Source organism: Solanum tuberosum, unplaced genomic scaffold, assembly GCF_000226075.1.
Source record: "Solanum tuberosum cultivar DM 1-3 516 R44 unplaced genomic scaffold, SolTub_3.0 scf00623, whole genome shotgun sequence".
NCBI lineage: Eukaryota > Viridiplantae > Streptophyta > Magnoliopsida > Solanales > Solanaceae > Solanum > Solanum tuberosum.
Genome location: NW_006239550.1, coordinates 231,389 through 235,596, shown reverse-complemented (window position 1 = coordinate 235,596; position 4,208 = coordinate 231,389). Strand labels below are relative to the sequence as shown.

The 4,208-nt window shown below is 32.7% G+C and overlaps 1 pseudogene; it reads right to left on the bottom strand.

The window, feature by feature from the left end:
* Positions 1–2,448: 2,448 nt before the first annotated feature.
* Positions 2,449–3,463, bottom strand: LOC102579627 (3-hydroxy-3-methylglutaryl-coenzyme A reductase 1-like; annotated as a pseudogene).
* Positions 3,464–4,208: the final 745 nt, after the last annotated feature.

Sequence of the window (4,208 nt, the reverse complement as noted above, 5' to 3'; positions counted from 1 at the left end):
ACATTTTCACTTTTAAAATTATAGTTAAATGCATTTAATCATGAACGTTATTTTAATCACAGAAAAATAGCCTAAAATACCTATAAATGTGTGAGAAATAATTACAAAAATAACGTCTATTTATCTATCAATCTACCTAACCTATTTATTATTATTATTTTCTCAAAAAAAATCCTCTAACTAGTATAGCACTCTAAACTTGATGACTTTTTCCAAAAGAACTTAAAAATCATACGACTTATTATTATTGACTATAGTTTAATAATACCAGAATATTCCAAAGTTTTAATTAATTTTGTAAAAAATAAAAGGAGTCATCAATCCATCAGCATTACGGCAAAGATTTAATTTGATCCATAATAGAATTTATATTTATAATAGACACAAATATTATTATTGATTTGTAATTACTTGAGTCTTTGCTCCTAAGTTTTCTACTAAAAAACTAACTAATCCTTTTAATAAAGAAAATATCAGTTGATGTAAGAGTAAGATTAACATATATTCAATGGCAAGATCAAGATTATTTTCAAAGGGTTTCAAAAAATATGAGTAGAAGTTATTAATACATCATCTATTATATATACATAAAAGTAATTTCAGTTATGCATAAATTCAAGCGTGTACACTTTTCTCCAAAGGGGGTCGATGAACCTCTCGATCTTACTCGACTCTACCCCTCCCAATACACCTAATTAGTAATTACAAGTGATGGAATCAGAAATTAATTTTGTGAAGGTATGCAAAAAAATTTCTCAATTAGATTAAGTATTAATCGATGGTGGAGGGCGGAAATTTTGATCAAGTATCATTACAATGTCTCCAAAATTCCAGGTAATTATATGATAAAAGAGTCATAAATATAATGTACAACTAATCAGTTGGAAATTATCTTGAAAAGTTGTATTCAAATTCAATTCAACTAATTTCACACACTCACTCCTACGCAACTTTTTTTTTTCTTCTTTTGACCCAAGAACAGTTTTTCTTTAAGGTTTGCTTTTGTAAGTGTCTGAAATAGACAAAAATAAATAAATTATTACTTTAAAAAAATGAAAATAACATAACCTTTTACAATTTGAATAATAAACAATTGATCTTGCACACTATTTTTCCACGAGTCGGAGTCACTATTTTTAGTATGTTTATACCCTCATCGTTGGTTTTTATTTGTTTAGTATTTTAAAATACAACCCTCTAATATTTTCAAGTTTTCAAAAATACATATCCAAAAATAACTTTAAATTTCAATTACTTAAACGCTTATATTTCAAGTTGGACAAATTTATACCAGAAATTACTTGTACCTTTCCTCCTAAGTTTCTTACTAATAACTAACTAATCTTTTCATAACGAGTAAACACTCTTTTTTTACATGTGGCAATTTTTTTTAAATTTCTTATTGTTAATATTTAAAGGCAAAATATAATAGATTTTACATCACTTGATGCTGAGTACATAGCAAGAGTAAATGAGATACATATTCTTAAGTGATTTTACATCACTTGATGTTGGGTACATTGCAATTAGTATTTTCATAGATTTTTTTGTTTTTGAAGATATATGATGATCAAGTTAATGGGAAGGGGGATGAACCTAGTCCTAGATTAATTTTGAGTATTTTTTACTTCATTCTAGATGTTACTACAATTCCTTCTAGAAGCTTTAATAATTAGCTAATCATAAAATAAAAAGAAACTAAATACTCCCTTTCCCCCGTTCCTTTAGTCTTTTCAAGGGTACTTTTTTCTTAAGTCGCGGTCATGTGACTTACTTTCTTTTTTAGTCAATCTAAAAAAAAATGACATATTTCTATATTGAGTAATAATTTAACCATAAAATGTTTATTTTACCCTTAATGAAATGATTTACAACCACACAAATTTCTGTCATTCATTTTGGACCACAAGTTTTAAAAGTCTTTCTTTCTTTCTTAAACTCTGTGCCGAGTCAAAGTGCCTCACATAAAATAGGACGGAGGGAGTATACAATAAGTTACGTCTCATTTTAAAAAAAAGTTCATATTGTTATTATCATTATTAAAGTGGTTCACTTAATATAAATTAGAAGAAATAACTATTATGGACAAAATTAAAAAAATAATAATCAAATTTCTTTTAGTTTCTTAAAATAATAAATAATATAAGATAATTATTTTTAAAAATCCTTTAATAAAATATCACTATATATAATTTGAGGCTAAGAAAATAGGAATGTAAAACTAGAAGTTGGTGTCTAGTCAAGAAAGTGAGTTTTTATTTTTGGGAGAAGGGACGGATTTACCCCTGAACTTTAATAAATGGTACGTATATGCCCTCCGTTATACTTTGCGTCCATATAAGTCCCTTCCGTCCAATTATAGGTACACATATACCCCTCTCACTAACGGACCCCTAATTGCTTACACGTGTCTTATTCCTATTGAACTACCCGTTTGACCCTTTTTTTTAACCCATAACCCAACTATCCACCCCATAACCCAATACCCACCCAATTTCTTAGAACAAAGTTGGGATCCTCAACCAAGAATTTCAACTCAGCGACTCTTTTGGCGGTGGAGAACCGGACAACCGGAGCTCTTGTCATCCCATCTCTGAGCAAAACGCTGTCGGCGCCACCAGAGACAAAGATAGCCTTGCAACCCCTGTTGGTGCTAGCCACTAAACATCCTTCTGTAGTTGCCATTGGCACTGAGTACTCTCTCCCATCAAGCAACAAAGGCCCAGCAATACCCACCGGTATTTGCACATATCCTACAGGCATCTCACAGCACTGTCCAAGAATAGACTCATAGTCAAATCCCTCCAATGGGAGCCCTTCCAATGACTTCCCTGTAATCCTCTGTAACGCCTCTTTTCGAATCGAAGCAGCTCTCATACAATCACCAAGCTTTGATTCCAACGAATATGATGGTGTTTTACCCTGAACAACAGATTGTATAATCTCCTCGTCATCTTCCGATAATGCGGGCATAATTATTGGCGCAGGCTTCTCCGTTTGGGGCAATTTTTCGAACAGGTGGTGGAGGCACAACGCAGCCAAGAGTAGTGGCAGCAGCACATGGTCCACGGCGGCTATCTTCCTCAATAATAAGCTGCTCAGCATTCTCATCCTCAATATCCCATGAATCACTATTCGACCTGGACACAAACGACTGAACAAACCCAATCCCAAAGAAACCCAAAAGATATATAACGGAAGCAATCAATGACACCATAGCTAACAATTCAGAAAGGGTAACCACATGAAGAGGAATAGAATTACGGATCTTCTCACGCCACCTTACGAGAAGAAAATACATAACAGAGAAAAACATGGTGAAAAACAACCCAGTGGTTAGGTACAATGGGAGTGGAAGCGCATCAGATGCTTTAGGAGAAGAAACTTCTTGTTTCAGAGGTTCGCCGGCGGAAGCATCTTTAGATGTGTATAGAGGCTTAACAGGTCGCCGGCGAACGTCCAATTATGATTCATTTTAGAGGAAATTGGGTGGGTATTGGGTTATGGGGCGGATAGTTGGGTTATGGGTTAAAAAAAGTGGTCAAACGGGTAGTTCACTAGGATTAAGACATGTGTAAAAAAATAGGGGTCCGTTAGTGAGAGGGGTATATGTGTACCTATAATTGGACGGAAGGGGCTTATGTGGACGCAAAGTATAACGGAGGGCATATACGTACCATTTATTAAAGTTCGGGGGTAAATCCGTCCCTTTTCCCTTTATTTTTTTTATGATTGATACAAGTTTTACCGAAGAAAGACTACTTTTTTAATAATATAAAAAGTACTCCTAGTAGGTGCCTTTTTTTAAAAAAAAAAATATCTACATATAAATAATATTAATGGAGTACTTTTTAATAATAATACTATAAAGACTTATTTTTTAATATTATAAATTTCACTGAATCAGCAAGTGTGAATACGAAATTCTTGACCAATGGACTGACAGGCAAGTGTTGAACAAATGTGGAGGGACCCTTACGGTTAATTGAGTTGGTGCAACAGATCGTATTTTATAAAGAAAAGTCAGAAAATCGATTCTCTTTATCACACTTTTTTAGTCAAGTTTGTCATATTAGACTTGTCTAGTGTGATATAAATCACTTATATTAATTATTACACAAGAATAAATTTATCCAATGAGCAAACAAATGATATCAATTGCGGGTTTCGTTTGGATCAAAATATTAGAACATCACATGAAAGATATC